We start from the raw sequence: 23,254 nt of genomic DNA, 5'->3' as shown, positions 1-23,254 counted from the left end.
CATTCTGCTTTTAAGAGGCATGAAAACGCTCCAGAAAAAAATATTTGCTTTTTACTTGCAGGGAAGTACACTGTTTGAAGTTGTTCACAGCCATTGTTTCCATGGGTTACTTCAGCACCATAGTTTTTTACCCTTTGGTCCTTATTTCCTGACGTAATCCCAGCCAATGAGAGATGTTGTAGTGAATGCTAGACCAAATGCATTGAATTTGCCATTCTTGGAGGAAAGAGATGTGACTTCAGGTGCAGCATTAAAAGTATGGCCCTGTTTCAGATTAAACATGGGACTGCCTTCCATGCATGTGAATGGAAGCTAGTGTTTTGTAATATTTGATATATACCCTCAGTTTAAGAACAGTCCAGTTTAAGAACGATTTGGTTTACAAACTCCGCAACACTGGAAATAGTGTCTTGGTTTGAGAATTTTACCTCAGTCTAAGAATGGAAATCAAATGGTGGAAGGGCACCAGTGGCGGGAGGCCTCATTAGGGAAAGTGCACCTTGGTTTAAGAATGGTTTTGGTTTAAGAACAGACTTCCGGAACGGATTATGTTCGTAAACCAAGGTACCACTGTATTTAAAAGTGTATGTAGAGCATAGGTGGCCACAAGCTGCGTGAACACCCATAGCATGCAACAGATCCACTGCCCCATAGGCTTTCATCCATACTTCCCCCCACCCCCAGCTATGAGGTTGGGAGATTTGCCACCTGGTGGATTTCCTATTCAAAACATTCTTGGGAGATCGCTGAATCAACAAACCATCTTCTAAAAGTTAGTTCCTATAAAGAGACATCCCTTGACCATCCTAGACTATCAAGCAATATTAACATAACCTTGTCAATAATAAAATGATAATGCCTCACTCTGCAGTGATCAGATACACCCCTAGTGATAGCCCAGCTACTGTAATCAAATAGCCATCACACACCAATGTTCTTTAAGGAGAAAAACCAGAAACAACATATTGTGAGTATGAAAGAAAGATTATGTGTTACAAAGTAGATAACACAATCATTTTAGAAGTTATAAATGCCTCTGCTTTGGGAAGTCAAAGATCTGTTGCTCATCTTCCTGCAGGTCAGTGACTCCAATAATACATTGTTCCTGATGTAAGCAGGAAGTTTCAAATTTGGCCTATGATGTCAAGGCACTACAAGACAGCAGTGTGAAATAAGCTGTATTTTGTATCTAATCTTCCTCTCTTGTACTGATTTTTGTTTAAGATAAGCAGATACGTTTTTAAAGAAATAACATTTTCTGCTGTAGTGTAGAATTCAGAGTGACCGTATACAGATTCAAACAGCAGGTGCGCAGAAAATGAGGTCCAAACATTTAGAGGTGGGGGGGAACCCATAATAATGGCTGTAAATCTGCCTTTGGGAATATGTTTGTTACAGAATTGTTCATTTCTGATGTAATGACAGAACAGGGGCATAGTCTGAATAACCTCATTCCAAATCTTAAATCCAACAATATTGGCAACGGTCTACTTTCATTTTAATATTGGGAATTGGATGCAATTTTTCCTATTTTGGAATATCTCCTGTGCCAGTCCTTTTAGGTTGGACTGCACGATCTCCTATAAAGCATTCGGCTTTCCTCTTGTGTAGCTGACAGCAGAGTTCCAAAGAAAGACTTAGTACCACTCTGAGCCATAGAAAGTACCCTCCTATCTTCTTGGCTTCTATTCTCAGTTATAGAAAGAGGGCCTGGTTGATGCTGTTAGTGATGCCTTGCAAGTAGCACAAGGTTTACAGGGAGGAGTTAAACATTAATATCTGTTTCTTGAGCATTTCTCCTCCAGGGATTTGAAGCAATTTACTAATTTACATTTCAGAACATTTTCCTACACACCTGATAAAGAGGTATGTAATTCATAATTTGCAAAATGAGGTAAATTAGGGTATTTCACTCGGCGCATATATCCCAGAACAACTTGGGAAAATCAGAATGCCATTTTCCCCATTAGGAATAGACTTTGAACTCTGAAATATGAAGATAAACCTTACCATTTCATGTACCAAATTGTCAGGGCTTGGCTCAAGAATTGAACAACTGTAAAATTTCTGCAGGAAAATTGGTGCTACCATTCCAATGTCTTCTTTGAGCTCTTCAAGCATCTTGAATCATCTTCACACAACAGAAAGACTCACACAGCATCTTTCCTCCTGAAATTGAGCTAAGAGCCAAATTTTGACAGAAATTTGCAGAAATTTCTGGCTCAGGATGCTGGTCCCATTCATTGGAAGCCCCTATTTGAGATGAAGATGCAAGTGGGCTTGCCATGATATTTTTCATAACCTTATTGGGTATTCCATGCCCACCCTCCTTCTGTTCTGAACATAACCCTATAAATAGGGTTATTTTGAGATTGGGACTTACCCCAGGGCCACCCAGCAAGGAAGTTTTATAGCTGAGTGTGGATTTGGGCATTATTGTCAAATCAGAAGCAGCAGGTGTATGAGTTCAGTTTTTGTGCTCCCAGTTGAACTTTCTAAGAGGGACAGTGCACACTTCTCCTGCATAATGATGTTTGAATTCCCTGTGCATCTAAGGTCCACATGTCTCCTTTCACAGGGGAAAATACCCACTTCCTATATAATAAAAGCAGATGTGCAAGTTACTCGAGTATCTGCCATTGCCACTTGATTGTAATGTTCAAGGCGACCCTGAGGAGCAACTGGAAGTTCAGTCTCCAGCACTGCATTCAGCGCATGACGGGCTCTCAATAGCTCATTTATGTTTGCTTGCACACTATCACAGTAGGAGCCACTTGCCTGTTCAATATAAATCAAATGCACCTATTTTCATCCGTAAAATTCTGGAAGGTACATGAAAGGACAAATTACCTTACGGTTTCCAACCCTGCTTGCTAACTAGTAATATAGCGGTATTTTTATGCCTTTTTCATGCCCTTTATCATTTGTGTACCAAAGTCAATTATGCAGGCCTAATGGCTGCTATCACACAGTTTAGAAATTGTTGTTTCATAGATCTCTCTCTCTCTCTTTTAAAGATGGTATTATTATTTTTCTTCTGGCACAGGAGGTTCTAGAAATTGGTGAACTTGCTCACTGAAGTAGCTATCTGACAATTTGCATTCGGTTCCAGAATTTAGCTCTCTATAATTTGTAGGTAATTGTATACATTATCATATTGTTTGGAAATATTCCTCAGATCCATGGCATGAAAGTGCTATACAAGTGTAGAATGACTGATTGATTAAAAGCTGATCTATGCAAGAAAACTTCAGAAATCAGAACATAAAGGAGCACAAACGAAAATACTGATTAGACTTTGGAGGGATAATTTCCAAGCATTACAATAACGACCTTGAAGACTGCCCAGCAGCATCGGTGTGTATGAATTTCTTCAAAGGGGGAAATATAGGTTGACATTCCCCTGGTGATTTTCTGATATCAAATGAAAGACATAGACAATAGAGACAAGTGAGGGAATGAACATGCCATACAAGACCAGATTTTAATTTAGTGTCAAATAAGACCCAGAAAGCTTAAGAAGATTTATCCAGAGTATTACTATACACGAGTAAAAAACACAGCTTTATTGGATTTAATACAAGTATTTTATAGATATATTCTAGTGTCAGCACTGTAGAAAGGGGGCTTCTTATGGTGCTGGATGAAAAGGAAATAGCATGAAATCAGAACAGAGAGAGATGGTATCCAGTAATCAAGATGTTGGTAGCTACCCCATACTCTATCCTTCCCTTTATTATACAAACATAGCTATAGAGAAGGTGAGCATAAGCAAAAGTGAAGTGTCTGGGGTTTTATTGAAAACCAGTCACTGTACTCAAACAAAGGATATATAGATATATGGACAAGTGGATGAATGCAGTCTCCAGCATGTCTTCCTCTTTTTTTTGGGGGGGGGAGAATCAGCAGCATATTAAATTGCTATCAAAAGGATAGTGAAAATAATTCAGCTAGGATTCTCTCTGGGATTCAAAGCTAAGCACCATCTTAAATTTTAAATCGAGATCAAAACATTTTAACATTCATTAAGGTACCTAAACAGAAGTGACTTGGTTTTCTGAGGATCTCTGACTTACTCGATTAAATACTATTTCATGTGCTAGGCTTACATATGCAATCTGTCCTACATGTTTTCCTCTTTCCCGCACAGGGCAGGTAGTTTGTGATTGGTTGTGGACTCTGCCACCCTAAACCTATCCTGTTAAATGAAATAGAAATAGTGGTATGACTGGTCAGCTCCCTTTTCTTCATTTAGGCAGCCCTTTACAATGGGATACACAGTCGTACCTCGGCTACTGAATGCCTTGGGAGTCGAACATTCTGGCTCCCAAACAATCGAAAACCAGAAGTGAGCGTTCCAGTTTCTGAATGTTCTTTTGGAAGCTGAACGTCTAACGGGGCTTCCATGGCTTCCGATTGGCTGCAGGAGCTTCCTGCAGCCAATAAGAAGCTGTGCTTTGGAAATCAAACATTTCAGAAGTCAAACACACTTCCAGAATGGATTCTGCTCGACTTCTGAGGTACGACTTTACCACTAACACACACACACACACCCAAGCTGTAGTGCAAGCTTTCAACTGCAGTTTGAAAATGCAGAAGCTGAAATCAACTTCTTCCACTGTCCGAATATTTGAAGGAAATAGGTCCTGGCATGGATTTCACACACCGTTCCCAGCAGTTAGAAAAATATTTTCCAATACCATGGCTATTAAGTGAATGTGAGGCTCTGGATGTCTGTGATATTTTCCGGTGTATCTGGGAACTCTGACCTTTTATAACAGGAATGGTGTCAGAGCCTGGGAAGTGCTTTAACTTGGCATCTGAGCAAGATAAAGCAAGAAGTCTGATTAGTCTATAGCTACAATGTGACCTTAGATATGTCTTAGACATGGACAGATCTGAAAAGCCAGGAGATTAGCCCAATCCATTATGATGCGATTCTCAAGGATCAAAATGTTTCTTACACAGCTCCTCTCTGGACACCTGTCAATAACTTAGAGAATCATTCCCACATTACTCCGTTCACTTAAAAGATATCAATACCATCCACAGGAGAAAATTCTGTAAAATTCAGCACAGTTAAATGCTGACTTTGTTGTTCTGTCTGCAGATGAATCTGTGTTGAATTTTCCATGAGGTCTCCCAAACTGGAGAACACAGAGGTAAGCAACAGATGGCTCTTGGATGGGCCTCCAAACACTTCAGGATATTAGCCTGCAAAAAAGAAAACTTAATTGTGTATGTGTATATCCAGAAGAGGGAGAAAAAAACCCTGCAGCATTTAGCAAACTGAAGAAAGGAGTAAGCTTACACCATTGGCGCAGAAGTAATTTCTGTAGCTCTCTCTCCAATGAGGAGAAATAACACTCTCTTCACAAAATGGGTATTATAAACAATTGCCATTTGTTCCTGTCCTTCCTTTGCTCTTGCCTTTCTCTCTCCCATGCCATAAAATAGAGTTGGATTTTCTTTTGCCTCGGAGCCTCAGTTTTTATTCAGAAGTCTCGTATGAGGGCTGCAGAAAGTGTAACAGCAGATATCATTCCATGTGTGACTTAAGAGTGAATTTTGCGATTAGTAACTCAGCTAACCAAGAAGAGGGCGTGCTGCTTAACAACCAAGCAGAGTGGCATGAACTTCACTGAGGTGGCATGTGCTTTCATTGGCCAGGTAGTTCTGAGGGAAGACAAAACCTCTCTGTAACTTAACCCTCAACTTACACAGGGTGTTATGTACTGAGTTGAATAGGATCCAAAATGCAGCAGTCTGATTGGTCCACAGGAGCCACCCAATCCAGCTCCAGGTGGAAGTGAATCCACAACCTGATTGGCCTACAGGTGAATCCTGGAATTAGCCAATCACATGGGGCCCATTGTGTAAATAATGTATTTAAAGCAGACATTCTGGGGGAACTTCCATTCCTCCTCACCACTATGAGCTGAATAAAGAGCATGAAATCCACTCTTGACTCCGAGTATATTTCACAGGATTTTGTTCATTTGCCTCCGTAAAGTGCTATCTCTCTTTTCGCTCTGGACTCTGCATTATTTAAGTGACTTTGCTAACAAGGGTTTGTGTAGGAGCAGGTTGAGCAGGGAAGAGCTACCATACTAGATTCCTCTCACCAGTAGATCATCACTGTCAGAGTGTTTTGGTGGAGCCCAGCTGCCACATGTTCCTTGGGGCTTTTCTCTTATCACCTGAGGCAGCAGCGTCCCTAGAAACCTATGCCCACCTTAGTTCAAAGTGGTCAGACACACCTTTGTCTTGCTCTTGCACAAACAAAAAATCTCACCCTTTCCCACTCACTTGGCAGAACCTCTGTAGGAAAGAAAGCACCCATTAAAAATGAGGGGCAAAATGAGGAAGGAGAGAAGAGTCCCTCACTTCCCCCAATCTGCCACTATATGTGTTGTGTTGCCACAGGGACACCCACCTGGAACTTGACTGAGGGGAATAACAGAAGGAAAGCAGAGACTCCCCTGCTCACACTTTTCCTTGAGGGCATACTAGGAACTGACACGATTGTGCTGAAGTTAGTGTTGCACTATGTTCTCTGCTACCACCACCCCGCCCAACAATTCTCATATATGCTCACAAGACTGACAGCACCACTTCCTGAACATATTGGGAAGCTGAGCTTTGAGGGCCAAACTAAAGAGACTCTCAAATGACAAGCTTCTAAACACACTGCAGCTTTTAGGGTTCTGGAATGTTATTTTCTTAAGGGAACCAGTGGCCAACGCTTCTTAAGACTGTTTTATATGTGAATTTTTAAAAGTCAAAAATCTTTCCACTGCAGGGGGAGAAATGGCAAGAGTCTGAAGGAGAAAGGAGGGAAAATAGCAGTCAAATCCTTCAGGTTTAACAGTCTTCTCTCTAGCTGTTTGAGACTCACGAAATTCCTAAGACCTGAGATCCAAGTGAAGATTTCACTGAGTGGAATCGTCACTGAGACTGACTCAACTAAGATTATATATCCTCCTGATACATGAACATGTGTTTTTTCACTTGGTCAGCAGAGAGTTTGAATTTCTTGTGGAGACCACCAGCATAGCTGACTCTAGAGCAGTTCTGAGGGAAATAAATGTATTTTAACTCGTTCACGCCACTGCAGGTGATTTATATGAACAAAGAAAATAGTGCATGCTACTGTACAACAGAAAATTAACCTACATTGCAAGATGTTGCACCGGTTGAACAAAGTACTGTGGGAACCTGTGGAGGCTCCATTCACACATTCTTTTCCTACCACAAGATGTTCACACATGCATGTACATCACTTGTTTGTTTTATCCTCAACTCTTGAGCCCTCTAGCTACCATCCCAAACATACCAAACAGTCCATTGTATATAGCCAGGCACTACGTTACAGCCGCATCTGTTCCAATTCTACAGACAGAGACTCTCACCTAAGAGATCTACAGCAAACCTTTTCAGAACTAAAATACCCAGCAGATGAAGTTAGACAACAGATCAACAGAGCCAGACTGATACCCAGAGAGAACTTACTGCAAGACAGACCCAAAAAAGAAAATAACAGAACACCTCTAGTCATCACATACAGCTCCCAAGCTAAAACAGTACAACGCATCATCAGAGATCTACAACCTCTCCTGGACAATGACAGTTCTCTTTCTCAAGCTCTGGGAGGAAGACCTTTCATTGCCTACAGACAGCCACCCAATCTTAAACAACTCCTAACCCACAATAATACTACAACCAGACTTAACACGGACACTGGCACCAGAGCCTGCAATAAACCCAGATGCCAACTTTGCTGCCACATACACCCAGACAACACCATTACTGGCCCCAACAACATCACACATACCATCTTGGGACTATTTAATTGCTCATCGTCTAACATTGTGTATGCCATCAAATGCCAACAGTGTCCTTCAGCTCTCTATATTGGACAAACAGGCCAAACCTTACGCCAAAGAATAAACGGACATAAATCTGACATCAAGAATCACAAAACAGAGAAACCAGTAGGAGAACACTTCAGTCTCCCAGGACATTCTATACAAGATCTCAAAGTAGCTGTTTTACTACAAAGGAATTTCAGAAATAGACTGGAAAGAGAAGCTGCTGAATTGCAACTCATTACCAAACTTAAAACCATGGAGAGACCTGGTCTTAACAAAGACACTGGATTCTTATCTCATTATACATGACTAAGCCATTTCTCACCTTCTCACCCCTTGCCTTTTCCTGTAAGACCTATTACAGTCGTTAAGAGTCGTCAACAGGCTCATCTCAGCTACCTGCCAATCTCCAATTCCCACCACCCTTCTGAGTAATACCCCTCCCCACCTTCTCACTATATAGAAGGATCTGGCAACTTCTGTTTCAGTGTATCTGAAGAAGTGTGCATGCACACGAAAGCTCATACCAAGAACTAACTTAGTTGGTCTTTAAGGTGCTACTGGAAGGAATTTTTTTATTTTGACTATGGCAGACCAACACGGCTACCTATCTGCATCTTGAGCCCTGTTTAGGAAACAAATCTTGTGTACAATCAATGCACAGAGTGGAAGCAAGAGTGTGTCTGCTAGCCAAGATCCAACCACAGCATGTAGAGCAGATTGTTACAGCAGAAGCTATACTGATAGCAGAGGTGTATACATAGGCCCTATTCACAAAGTCTGCAGCATTTTTTTCAGGGTACAGATAAGATTGTGCATACATAGCAAAAAGTAGCTCATTGGTGTAGAAGGAGAAGCTGCTTCCTGGAAGACAAACTCAAGTCTGGTGCTGAAGGAAGAAGTGAGTTGGTCTAAGAACCAAATAATTCTTAACTGTGAAATAATTTTTTGCTTACTGAAATTTTAGCAAGAAGGAGGCAGTTTAGTGGCTTGTGTTAATCCTGCTTTATTTTCACTACTCACAAGCAAAGAAGAACCATAGGAAGCTCCCAATGAGCAATTTGCTCCAACCAAGGCTGGAGGTGAATAGAGAGATTTGAACTAGGAATGGGAAATAGGCAGTGGAAGAGTGTCTATGGGGAGTGATGGGTGTCAGGGACTGGGCAGAGGAGGAATGGTGGAGACCATCTCCCCATCCTGACCCTTCCAGGGAGGAGGAAGAGGAAGATAGTATAGATTTACAACAGGGGTTTGAGGGAGGTCGCAGCTCAGAGGCAGCATGAGGAGGAAAGTTGGGAAATCATGGTAGAGCCAGAACAACACCCGGCTGACACATTGTCATTAGAAAGCATTCCAGACCCACCGTCTCCCAGAACCTGGCAACCTTAAAAGTAGGAGAGCAAAGAGCTCAAAGACAAAGGGCACATAGCAGCACCCATAGAAGTGACAAATGAGGAAGTGGGAGAGACGGGGAGTGGAGAGTCACTTGGGACAACGCCATTATCCAAGGGGCTGGGTTCTATAGTCTCTCTCTGTAAAGAATGAAATAAAAAAGGACTGTAAGAAACTTTCCTTGTCTTTAGACTTTCCTGGGCATCCAGCCGGGAGCTGCTGACAGCATCATGACAATGGGGTGCTGCCCCGACCTCAGTCTGCCTTCAGCCAGCTCTCACTTGCCTTCCTTGCTTCTTACAACCATTCTAGGTGTTGGCACTGCCTATCAACTCCCCCCTTCTTGGTCTTTGCATTGCTCTTGTAGAACTCAGCAAGGAGGAGGATGGGGGACAAAACTAGAACCCCAGATATGATTTCTTTCAGCTTCTGCCTTCTGGAAGAAGGTACAGGATTATAAAGACTAGGACTTGCTGCCTGAGAAACAGTTTCTACCCAAATGCCAATTTGGTTTTAAATGCATTGTAAGGAGTCTGTATGGGAGTATATTGTATTTAAAAATGAGGTATCAGAGTTTTTAGGGGGCTAACCAGGTTGGGATAGCTGGGATAGCAGGCTTGTTGGGTTTTTAATGTCTTATGTAGATTTTTCAGTTTCATTGTTCTGTATGGTACAATGACAATAAAGATTATCGTATTGTATCGTATCATCGTATCGTATCGTAGAATTAGCTGGCTCTGCCTGTCATTCATTCTGGCTCCACCTACCATTGGTCTCCCTGCTTTTTGGCCTACCAGTCCCATGTACACCAGCCACTAGTGGGAACAGTTTGTCCCTGCCCACTTGAATAGTGTGAATCCTTAAAAGGCCAACACTCTTAGGTGAGCACTGCTTCTCCTTTCTGCATCTTCTTACCTGATGTGTTTCCTGAACTGCTGGGTAGACATGGTGGAACAAAGAGTGCTTGATTTTTGAGGCTTGGAGGGAGGCATCTGTGAGGGTCCTGGCTTGGGTTGCAAGGGTCCTGGCCACCAGTTTCAGGTTCGATATATGGAACTGGTCCAGTTATTTAGCAGGTAATGAAGCAGTCCTGGACTGGCCATCCTTTGCTGACTCTCATCATGACATCATATATGGCTGGAACACTATTTCACCAATCTTTTTGCATCTGAATCTCAGATTTCAGTGTCATGTTTTCATTGAAAATTTCTGTGGAATTAAGTAAGTTTAAATAGCTGAAACCAATAGTGTGGGGATGATTGATATATAAAAAACCCTGCTGTCAAGAGCATGGCATTACATGGAACAGGTACCAGTTTGAGTTTGGAATTCTGACAGGAAAATCTAAATACAAGATTATTTGTGGCAGCGACTTCTCTAATTTCAAAAAGAAAACACTCACTTAAGTGCAAGTCACATGTTACTCATGGATGCTTCACTGTGATTTACACCATGTACCATTTAAGAAGTTGTGAAGGAATGAAATACGAAAACAGTTAAAAGAGAACATTGCATTCACGGGTTCCGCTTGGTTGATAACACCAAGTGGCAGAATGAGAACACTTTTTAAAGATATGATTAAATATAAATTTTATGAAAGGAAAACATCATAGCTTAAGGCTCTTTAAATTCCATGCATGCTGAAGGATTCCAAAAATAAGACACCAACTTCTTAATAATAAAAAAAATCAAGCTGGCAAAATGATGCTACCATTTAAACAAATCACAGTTTATGGACATTTGCAACAGATCCTCCAAAAACTATACATGAAGTATTTATGCCAATCCCTCTTAACACTGGTCCATGTCATACCCAGCTGCATAGGTAGTCTAAACCAAACTAAACAAAGTGAAAAAGTGACAAAGTGTTTGGTAGTGTTTTGATTGTAGATAGTCTAAGCCATCAGAGCCCCAAACCACAAAAATATCATATCAAGTTATAAATCATGGTCCCCCTTACAGAGGAAGCCAAGCACCTCTCAGATAGACGGTGCTTTATTGGTTGGAAATTTGATGTTATCTGATTCGCTCAAAAATGGTGCCAAAGTGTTGCAAATTCTCCCCTGAAAGGTTTGGCGGTAGAAACAGAAGGGTTTTTTATCATAGGCCAAGAAATAGGTAGCAAGTTAGTGTCCCACTCCAAGCTGGTCTATAAGAAGTTCTAAGTAGGTTGGGAATACCAAGTTTCCAAAATAGATCTTTACTGAATATAATACAGTGACAAGCAGAATTAAAGTAAAAGTGCAGCTTATGCTTTGGTCACACTGTTTGTGCAATGCATTAATTTGAAGATTATTTTTTTAAAACCTGCTTGCAAATGTTTAGTACTGAGAACAACTTAACATTGCAGCAGATTACTTTATTTTGCTATCTTTAAATAGGCATTCCAAATGAACTGGTTGTTGCTATTCTTCTGCAAATATCAGATGAAAGAATGTGGAAGTGCTGTGCATTATGAATAGACCTGCATTTCTTTTTAAGTTATCCCCAAACTAGGTTGAATATTAAGATGGGACAGAGCCATTGACATAGCAACTCTAATGATTTCTGCATTTTGCTGCTGGTAAAGAATTGAAAGGTGGCTGATTTGAATATTTCCTTCAATCTTCCATCAATAAACAAGAGACAAGGCAGATTTGAAAGTTCATCTGGGAAGAGTCATGTTTTTATAATTGCATTTAGCCTTCAGGCATGTGAAATCCAGAGGGTTAGGAGTGCTGTTTTAGAGAACTGGATTAGGCCAAGAGGTACACTCAAAACCTGGAGACATAATTTAATTTGCTTAATATGAGGAAAGAAAGGGGAAACTCTTACCCATTTAATAAGTATCTACTTTGGTGAAAGAGAGCTCCATATGAAATATACATTCATCCCACCAATACTAGGGTGTTTGTTTCTTATTTGTTCTCATGTGGCAACAGAACAATTTATGAAACAAATAAGAAACAGAAATTCTGTATTTGGTTAAATCTGATTGTGTTTTTAAAAGATGCTTATCTTTAATGCAATCACACAGTGTCAAAGAAGAAAAATGTGATTGCTAGCCAACGTGTCTGTAATACAGTCAATGTTCTTCAGGAAACAAAGTGGTATGGAAGTAGATTTGCACTGGAAAACATTCAAATAATGCTGTATTATGAAGATACAAGACAGCAAAGTGTTGTCAAGGGATACATTTTTGAATAACAAAAAAACAAAATTGCACAATGTTCTTTTTCCCCTGTGATGGAAAATACTATAGTCCTAACTATAAAATTAAAATCAGTCTACAGATAAATCTGAAATATCAAGGATATTGTATAATAAAGCTGGCAGGCAGAAGGGTAAAAGCAATGCACAAATATGTTCACAGTTGAATGCAACAGCCAACAGTGTTATTCAGGGGACTGTTTTAGACTCCATACAGCTGTTTTTCAGAAACATCCCAATATCTAGCAAATCCACTCATTTGACGCACAGAGTGACTAATTGCTGTAAAACAATTAAATGTTCCAATATACTACACATGCATGCAAAGGGCACACCCAGAGTATGAAGCTTATATTTATTAAAACAGAACAGGGAAGAAATTGCACCAATCACAGCTAACAAGTGTAGGCAGGTATAAGATGCACAGACAGATAGGAAATCTTCTGCCTGCTGCTAAGAACCAAACCACGCCAGATCAACTCCATCATCCAAGCTGGTGTGACAGGAGCCAAATAGCAACTTCCCATCAAGGGAAGCCATAGGTGTGCACAGGTGCCAGACACCCCTACTATTCAGCATTCAGTAAGTGGCACATGCCAGGCCCCAAGAGCAACAAATCAAGCAGTCTCCTAAGCTGGCCAACATTAGAGAGATGATAAGTGAAGTGCCCTCCCTGCATTACGATACTGACCATGTACCACTCCACTTACCTGCCCACATTAAATGCCGAATAAACCAAACAGCCAAAATAAATTCAAGCCCACCATAACCAGGCAGCTCCTCCCTCAAGCCTATTGGCTAATAAAGGCAATGTGAAGGAAGTCCCTCACCCCATTCCCCTCGAGGCTTCCTCCTTCATTGGGCTGGAACAAACACACACACAATCTTACTTAAAAACAAATGGTCACCTCTGACTTCCGGGGAGGAATGATAGCGGACTAGTGATCAGCTGTTGACACTCATGTCAGCAGAGATAATTATGCAGTGATTAAAGGCAACCAAGGCATAAGATCTTGATTACCAAAACTTCCTTTTGAGATAAGGGGGTCAGGGATTAACCCCTCAGGCCCAGAAGAAGACATTCATCACACCGTGAACAAAGATGTTTTCAGGATTGGAGAAGTGTCTCAGGTGAGGAACATTCATCAGGCCCATGCACTGCATCATAGCTCTTAAATTAGGGCACCAGGTCGATAATACCACCTTCTTTTAACTATTTACAAGACTGGAAGTAAGTACTAATTGGATACACTATCTGCCAGTTAATTTGCATCCAGAAACCGCTGGAAGATGAAAAAGCATTAATTAACAAGCAAAAAGTAGACCAAAAAGCTTACCTTAACTATGGATGACTTTGAAAGTTTATAACTGAAGAGATATGTACCTCTTATCCTGTCTAAAATTTACAATTTATACCATCTCTAATTCTCTGTTATTTGTGGGCTGTTTTAGACATGGAAACAAAAGTAAATATTAACTGTGTCAGAATGGAATACTGATTTAAAGAAACGGGCACATTTTTCTGGAAGCAGAGACTGCCAAGGGGAGAATAATATAACTCAAGATGCCAAAAACAATGCTGAATGCCTCAGTGATTGCTGGTATCATGCAAAAATTACTAGATGAACAGTTGATAGAATTAAGAGCTGAAATGTGTGGAATATTAAAGAAGATCAGATCGGGGGGGGGGCAGACTAAAGAATGCACAGGACCTGTGGGAAAGGATGTTGACCCAGAACAGCCTGAACACAAAAAGCTAAAGGCAAAATGGACAACAGCAAACATTGGAATGGAGTGGTCATCCACTCAGCTGACTGGAGGACTGGATCAGACAAAGGATGCCATTGTGACGCTGGAAGAGAAACAACTGTAGATGGCAGAACAGAAAAAGGATGCTGTTGTGACTGGGAGAAATGAATGGAATCATGAATAGAAACATTAAGAAACAAATGGAGATAGCAGAGGCAAAGCTGAGAGAGAAAGGCCCTTGTGTACATGCTGAAGTGAATACAAAAGAAAATGCCCCCAAGATTTTGGAGATTAGCTTGGAAAAAGAATGGGGAAAGGGGGGAAAGGGGCTTTTACTTTTCTCTTTTATCCAGGATACAGAAATTCATCATAATGGATACAGAATCATGACCAACGAAAACATACCAGTCCCATTTCCTGTTGTCCATGATACATTATAATGAATTTCTTTGGACTCTGGTATATACATTTTTTAAAACAAAGTGTTAAAAAAACAACAACTTTTAAAGTGTCAGCATAACACATGGTTCAGGTGCCTTTAAGATCACACACAATATTACATTGCTTTATATTGCTAAATCTAAACTGAATTATCTTAGCTATATTTAAAATAATGAAACTGTGAATTTGGTGCTCTATTTGCTTTCGGCCAAAGGAGCACTAAGGATTCACCAGAGAATGTAGTTATATGGGGTCATGCAGTACCTAAATGTAATTTTGTTAAGTGAAGAACTGAAATTACCATATGCTCACATGACTCTTAAAGTACCAGTTTCAAATGAATCCACATTCATGATATTAAAAAGCAAAAATGTTGAACTGGTAGCACTCAAAATAAAGTATTTGTAAAGCATATTCAATGTAAAGAAAACTGAAATTATTTTCATTTTCCTTTAGGAAACAGTACCCATTCAAAGATGAAACTTCCTAAATGAAATAATTATGTGTGAAAATTCTACTATGCATTGTTGTAGGCACACATTTGACCTATGCTAAAGGCCCCTTGTGCTCAATAAAAATACTGACTTCCTAAGGAAGAAGTTGGTGAAAAGTAATAGTAAATCACTGTATGTAAAATTTACATCTGTTTACCCAGTGCATGATGTCACACAGTTCACTGACCTTGCTTGATTGGGGTTGAGATAAGCAGGGCATTTTTATTGGCAGCAACAGGAATAGGTTCAAAATTTGAGAGAACTAAATATTAAAAAAAAGACTAAGAGTGAGATCCAGAGAAAATTAGGTGCACTTAAGTGCCACTGAAATCCCTAATCAAAGAGGAGAGACTTTCCTCATCTGTAACTGAAGCCAGTGTCTGGCTTGAAATTAAGCTGAAATCCCACTGATTAGGACTTGGGTACACTTAACTTTCTTTGAATTGTGCCCTACATGCATAACAAAAGTCTTGCCCATCTTGGAAAGCCTCGTATAAGACAGCCTTATCTCTTAAACAGAAATATTAAATTAATGAGATTACAGTTGAAACCCCATTATCCAGATGTTACAAGACATATACCATCTGATTCCAGCAGATGGCTATCAGAATATAGAAATATAGTTGTCAGGGGGAATGGGATAGCCTCTTCCATTTCTGTATCTAACCAAGGGCTTCATTTGTTTCTGTAATCATCATGCCTTAAAGACACATATAAGATAAGGAGGGGGGGACCTCTGGGCAGAAATGCCTTTACATCTTTGAACAGACCGATGTGCCTTTTATACTTGGGTATAATTCACAGCCTCCTTGCATGAAATGCAAAAGAGACAGTTTCAGCCCCTCCTTTGTTCCCTAAATTCCTGCAAAAAGTTTGATAGTTTCAAAGTTCAGACGAGCTGTAAAGGCATTGCAAAGTAAGCTTATCAGGCATTATCATGAACCATAGGAGAGAATTCTCTAAGTATGTCTCGATATCAGATGATATATTGATTGATTGATATATGGGAGCTCCAGTGCATTGATATAAGAAAGTTGCCAGCATAACAAGGCTTACCCTCTCAGGCTGTGTTCCAAAAAAGCTTCCCATGGAAGGAATGAAGCCTGATTCCTCATACACAAAAGGAACCTGCTGCTACTGAGTACATGGTTTGGGATTGCTGCCTTGAAACAAAAGAGTGGCCCAACTGCTGTGCATTTTCCCCACAGCCATCTAAAAGCAACATATTTGTACAAACAAAACAAAAATAAGCCCTCTTTTAGACTACTCTCTTTGCTTTGACAGAAAACTTCAGTTTTAAGCCAAGATTCCAGATTGTTTTTGTGGAAACACTTCCACTTGTCTGAAAGTGTATATATAATGGATATGTGGTAGCGGTAATGTGATGCTGAAGTAATCTCATGAGAAATGGATGACTCTCAGGGGACTCTATACAGTGGTAGGTAGTAGAGACCAGTAAGGGTGAATTGGTATTCTAACAATATGGAGAAAGCCTTCAATTTGTACCATCACAAAAATACCAGATCTCATTTATAATTCAGCAGTAATGTGTGTGTATTTTTTTCTTCCTTTTACAAAGTGTTTTGCTTTTGTAGGAAATGGAAGTGACAGCTTTGAAGGTTCTTTCTGGCTTCATACCTATAAGATCTGAAGTTGCCATCATAATTTTGAAGTACCCTCATGCCCATAAAATCTGATAGGAACTGTAAGATTCTTTTATCTGATAAATGGACACATGTGGATCATGCCATCCAATTGGGGCTGAATTTGGAGAGGCAGATCATTATGACTGTGCAGTGGTACCTCTGGTTATGAACTTAATTCGTTCCGGAGGTCCGTTCTTAACCTTAGGCACCACTTTAGCTAATGGGGCCTCCTGCTGCCGCCACGCCACTGCCGCACAATTTCTGTTCTCATCCTGGGGCAAAGTTCTTAACCTGAGGTACTACTTCTGGGTTAGTGGAGTCTGTAACCCGAAGTGTTTGTAACTTGAAGTACCACTGTAGTTTGAACAACAGCGGAGAAAGTAAGCTTAGAATAACAAGGCAGACAAACATGCATGGGAAAACACAGAGCCCATTCACAGGGTTGGTATTCAGGGATACTGAACATGCCATGGGAGAACAGGATCACACCCCACTGTCCCTTCTCCTGGTTTCATATCCTAGTTTTAAGTGAGACCTTTCAAGGTTTTTGGTTCACTGAAGCTGGGTGGCACAAGGGGAGAATAGAAAGGGAGTGGTGAGGAAGGAGTATGCAGTCCTAGTGCTTTTCTTGGGGTGGTAAAACACCATTTATCAGACAATTGTGTACCTGTTGTTGTTTTTCCATCCTTGCAGCTACATGGAAGAATGGTCATTGAGTTGCACATCCAAAGGAAAAAATAGTATTTTTAAACGAAAATTATATACCAATTAATCAAAAGATAAAGTGGTAAAAAACATTCTCATTCTCATAGAAAACATGAAACAAATATAAAAGTGTTTAACTATGATGTAACTGTTTCAGTCCTGCGCAACAGTGCTTGTCCAAAATATTAAACTGAGGTTTTTCATTGGTTCAGGAGGTAAGGCAGGGATAAAATGTCACATAAAGATTAGAATAGTTATCAAGAATTTGGCAATTTCATCAGTGGGGTGGGACTGTCTACTCTTCTTGACAAGGCTCCTAAAATTTCCTTATTTTCCCATAAAAGAGATTCATTGGTGCTGCTTCACACAACTGCACAGCAGAGTGGCAGTGTTCCTTCTCAATTCTGATCAGAATGTCTGAGCAACACAACATCATGACACAAAGTCTTTATGGTGGAGGAAGAAAGAAGCTATTCTCAAAATGTATTTGAATACACTAAGGACCTCTTAAAAGTAGCTGAATTCCCGCCCCCATTTTTTGGGGGGGGGGTGAATGGCCCCATCAGACAGAGGGGGCTGGTAATCTTTGGTCCTACATTAGTTTAGAAGTTCCATTCTATAGCCAAACAAACAACAAAGGAAATGTTAACTTTGAGCTATGGAAGCAATGAGAATTTAGGTGTTTCCTAAACCTGAACAAAAGATCACTTTTAGAATTTCTCTATAACTGGGGAAGGGTTGGCAAGGGAGGGAGGACTAACTGTATGAAATCCTTTCCTTAAAAAAAAGATGCACATTTTTAATTTATATTCATCCAAGGTTGGGATGTGATAAATGCAGGGCCTTTCACAAAGTGAATATTATAATGAGGCCGTAACATTTTACTAACATGAATTCATAAGGTGACCCTGGAGATTAACAATAAAACACAACTCTGTAACAGATAGAAAAGACCACATTTCTGTGTTTTCTCCCCAAATAAGGCTCAGCTTGTCCAATCCTTATAGGGGAGGATTTGCCTGTAATGTCTCCATTGCACCTATTAAAAATAAAATACAATTACAATTCAGCTTTGAGCCCCAGTAATTCTTGCATGCTCACTGGCCTCTTTGAGGCGAATCAGAGTTTGTATACATTCCCTTCCAGCCAGAATCTCCCCTTCTCTCCCCACTCCCTATCTATAAAAAGGTGAGCAGATTAAACAAATTATGAACTATGCAGGGCTTGAATACTTTATAAAATGGTAGAACCAGCTTTTAGAAACCTTTTAATGTTCCATTTCCCAGCGGTGAAATGACAGGCTCCATTCTCCTCTCTTTCAGTTGCCCTTGCCACTTCAAAATGTGTCTGGAAACAGCTCTGCAGATGGCCTCGTATGTTTTACAGGAAATATTACTTAAACATTGGAAAGGATCAAATTTCTCCTTTTAGGAATTACAAATCTGGATTTCATTTTCTCCTCCAAACCATGGGAAAAATGTTACTGTTTCATATGTCACAAAGGAAGTATTTTTAAAAAGAAGGGGGAAAATGAACACTTGTGTTACAAAATACACCAGAGGACTTTGGAAATGTTCCTCTGTTTTAATATAAAATAATAGCAAATCAAAATAATCTTCTGAAACCAATTCCCCTGTCCTCCCCCCCCCCCTTCTTTAATGTTAGGAGCTAGAAAAAATATTGTACAGGATCTTAATATTTTGATTGTTATGTCTGCAAGTAGAAAACAGTAATAAAGTTCTATTTCAACTTGATAGCCCATTACTTAACATTTCAAGCATTTCCTCCATTTGGATCTTGATTTTGGTGGGGGGGGGTTTACAAGACTAGTTTAGGCTGCAGGTGGGGATGGAGGAGCTCCATTATCAGAGGGGAGGGGTCTGGTGTTAGTAAAACACACAATTAAAATAGTAGCAAGTGGTGTCAGGGTTTACTGGTAATGACATTAATTGCCAGTTCATAAGCCACAATTTCCTCACTGCAAAGTTCCTGAAATCAAAATAGCCAAGTATACATATTTCCCATTTAAAACCACATTTTTGTGTGGTCCCCCCCCCACCACCTCTGAGTAGACACCTCACTAAGAAGGAGTGAAATTACAAACAGCACCTTTTAGGAAATTAAAAAGGGCCATTTTCTCTAATATTTCACTTCAGAATATGACTGTTTTAAACCAATGGAAGCAATGGTTTCCAATGATTTTGAACTTTGTCCTTTGCTCCAGACATCTTAGGTACCATTGAGTGTTCACTGCTCAAATCCTGTGCTCACTGCTAGAAACCCCCACACCCAAGTCATTACACTTTAGCTTATATAGATTAATTGCTCTGTTGTGTAAGACTACCATTATGAAAATGACCATGCACAACAGGGCTTCCTCCTCCCACCCTCTCACCTGAAGCCTGTCACACATCTTCAAAAGCTGCTCCAAAGTGTTTGGGGGGCCCCTCTGCAGCAGATTTAGGGGGCAGGTGAGGAAAGGGCGGGCAGATCAAAAAAAGCTCAAGAATTTTGGCTGCTCACCCCCCTGACAAAAATCCTGGCTATGCCCATACTGCTGGGTGAGCAAATTCCACTCAAACAGTGTCTGATACAACTCATGGACTCACAATGTGATAAATAGGAAGCAAATCGAAGGTAAGGAAGCCAAGGAAAAGTCATAAGATGGTCACTTCTTGGGCAAAAGTTTCCTCGTGCCTCAGTTTTCCAAGAGCTGGGAATCAAATTATATCTAGTGTGATATAAGAAGTCCATCCTAATTCCTAGAATCACTATATTATTATTTTAAACCAATCGTGAATGTATGTGCTTGCCTTCAATGCAATGTCCCAGTATCATCCACATACAATCCCCTCCCTCAATAGACTCAGATTTGTTCTAGAGTTCCCACTGAATTTCTCCTGAATTTCTATCTGGGCTGCATCAATAGGAGTATAGCATCTAGATCAAGGGAAGTAATAGTGCCACTGTATTCTGCTCTGGTCAGACCTCACCTGGAGTACTGTGTCCAGTTCTGGGTACCACAGTTCAAGAAGGACACTGACAAACTGGAACATGTCCAGAGGAGGGCAATCAAAATGGTCAAAGGCCTGGAAACGATGCCTTATGAGGAACGGCTAAGGGAGCTGGGCATGTTTAGCCTGGAGAAGAGGAAGTTAAGGGGTGATATGATAGCCATGTTCAAATATATAAAAGGATGTCATATAGAGGAGGGAGAAAGGTTGTTTTCTGCTGCTCCAGAGAAGCGGACACGGAGCAATGGATCCAAACTACAAGAAAGAAGATTCCACCTAAACATTAGGAAGAACTTCCTGACAGTAAGAGCTGTTTGACAGTGGAATTTGCTGCCAAGGAGTGTGGTGGAGTCTCCTACTTTGGAGGTCTTTAAGCAGAGGCTTGACAACCATATGTCAGGAGTGCTCTGATGGTGTTTCCTGCTTGGCAGGGGGTTGGACTCGATGGCCCTTGTGTTCTATTCCAACTCTTATGATTCTATGATTCTCCTGTGGCAAAATTCAAGGCATACTTGGAATGCTTGGAGGATCCTATTCAAGCATAATAATTTCAATAGGATTAGGAATATTTCTCAAGGGAAGTGGCTCACATGTTTTTAGTTGCCCCCAAATTCACTTTATGTTTCCTAACTGTGCCTGTTTGCCAAGATTCACAGGCATAGATGGTCTGGGCCTGGCAATCTAAAGGACTTTAGGAAGGGATTCTGATGAAACTTGACCTTGCTTTAAGGGCATCCTGGTAGTACTGAAACCTCCTAAAATGAAGACAAAGGACGCAGGTGGCGCTGTGGTCTAAGCCACAGAGCCTAGGGCTTGCCGATCAGAAGGCCGGTGGTTCGAATCCCCACAACGGAGTGAACTCCCGTTGCTTGGTCCCTGTTCCTGCCAACCTAGCAGTTCAAAAGCATGTCAAAGTGCAAATAGATACCGCTCCAGCGGGAAGGTAAATGGTGTTTCCATGCGCTGCTCTGGTTTCGCCAAAAGCAGCTTAGTCATGCTGGCCACATGACCCGGAAGCTGTACACCGGCTCCCTCGGCCAGTAAAGTGAAATGAGCGCTGTGATCCCAGAGTCGTCCGGAGTCAGGAGTCCCTTTACCTTTAAAATGAAGACTATCCTTCATAATCTCTCAGAATTCTGAACACTGAGGAAAGGCCATGTCTTGCACTCACTGGGAAGGGGTAATGACAAAATTACAAGTTACTGGATATGATTGTTTGGCCATTCACTTCATGAGCCTTAAGCCCCACTGCATTTCATTTTGCACCTGGTACCACAGAAGCAGGTTAGTGCACCAGAAAGGTAATGAGGTGCAAAGTTGTGGCTACAGTTAAAATGTGTCTCTGATAACATGCATCAAGAGAACAAAGTCCTATCTTTCCATTTCCCACTAAACTAGATCAACTGACTATGGACCTCTGGAAAGGTGCCCACAACAATTTAGCAATCTCCCCCTCCCTCCCAACCTATTGCTTTGCAGTATGGTGGTATGTTTCTCTCTCTCTTCCTCCCCGCTCCCCCAAGAAAGTATTATTAAGGTTGCCAATAAAATTCGGGAACTGGTTATTTGTGTGAAACACAAATCTGCCAAATAATTTGGCACTACTTCCTTTCCTTGGCAGCCTCCCCCGAAGAGACACCCATCCTTGAAAATGGGGTTGTTGAGGGCAGCGTCTGAGTACACTGGAATTTGGCAGACTGGTCAGAACCTGAAGCTTTTACAGTGGCGACACGGACTATATCTGGTGCCATGCAGTATATCTGGCTGATTCTTGGACACATCAGATTGCCGTTTTTCTTTCCCATACGAAGGAATAAAGGATTCAATGTCAGTGAAACAAGGATGGTCTTTCACCTTTAACTTTGAATTTTCTTGCCTTTGTACCTGTCATAACCTTAACATAGGGGTTTTTTGTACTTAGTTGTAAATCTAATGACTGCTGATGAAGCAAGAATAAAAATTATAGTGCAATCAAGAGGTATGTGAAAGAAAATGGATTTTACAAGTGCATACTTTTAAGCAAAGGAGCCAGTCTGAAACATAAATAAAAGGAGCCCAGGGGACTACACCTCTGACATTAAACAATCTTGTCATGAGGGCCCATTACAGCAGAAATTTAGGAGCAGTTAAAAGAGAATTTCTATAGCATGGTAGTGCTCTTTGAACATCTCCCCATTCATTTCAATGGAACTCACAAGGGGAAATGTCCTCCAGAACAGTGGCAATTAGCTGCAAAGGAGCTAATTCTTGAAGGAGTCTTCCAACAGTTTAAACTGAAGGTGGAAAGGGGTGCACTTGGGGCAGCAATGACCAAAGTAAGTGGAAATGGAAATTTGATTCTATGTACAAAAATGAAAGCAAAGGCAGTATGGCAGGAATTATAATAGATATTATTTTTGTGCTTATGTATAAATAGCCCATGAATTCCCAATATTTCTCTACTGTGGTCTCTGATATAAAGGGCCTCCTTTTCTTTGCACATGCACTCGTGAGAAGCAGCTTTTTGCCCACCTCTGGTGAATTTGAGGATGAGCTGAATTTTGGAATTCAAGTGGTATGATGTCATTAGATCTTTCAAAGGTGATGATTTCATTGGTTTGGTCTAGACTGTTGACTTTAGCCTTAATAATTGGAGGCACGGGGGGGGGGGGAGAGTTCTCACAGTATCATAAAGTGAGAAGAATAATTCTGGTAAATACTTGATTGTCTGGCATCGTTCTGGGTTGTGGAGTATACCACTTGAGTAAGAGAGT

The 23,254-nt window shown here is 40.7% G+C and overlaps 2 long non-coding RNA genes across 2 annotated transcripts in view; one reads left to right on the top strand and one right to left on the bottom strand.

Annotated features, from left to right (window-relative positions):
- Nucleotides 1-22,616, top strand: part of LOC308586463 — a 96,480-nt gene extending 73,864 nt beyond the window's left edge. Inside the window, exon 3 of the long non-coding RNA XR_014007892.1 lies at nt 22,123-22,616. This is a non-coding gene — a long non-coding RNA (uncharacterized lncRNA). The remainder of the gene's footprint in view (nt 1-22,122) is intronic.
- On the bottom strand, nt 3,512-18,873 carry LOC308586460. Its single transcript, XR_014007888.1, has 3 exons — nt 18,752-18,873; nt 10,179-10,472; nt 3,512-5,214 (listed from the first exon to the last, which is right to left on the bottom strand). It is a non-coding gene; the product is annotated as an uncharacterized lncRNA (long non-coding RNA).
- Nucleotides 22,617-23,254: the final 638 nt, after the last annotated feature.

Source organism: Podarcis bocagei (genome assembly GCF_964188305.1).
Source record: "Podarcis bocagei genome assembly, chromosome: 4".
Lineage (NCBI taxonomy): Eukaryota > Metazoa > Chordata > Lepidosauria > Squamata > Lacertidae > Podarcis > Podarcis bocagei.
The sequence above is the reverse complement of the archived record's forward strand: the minus strand, read 5'-3'. Positions and strand labels throughout refer to the sequence as shown.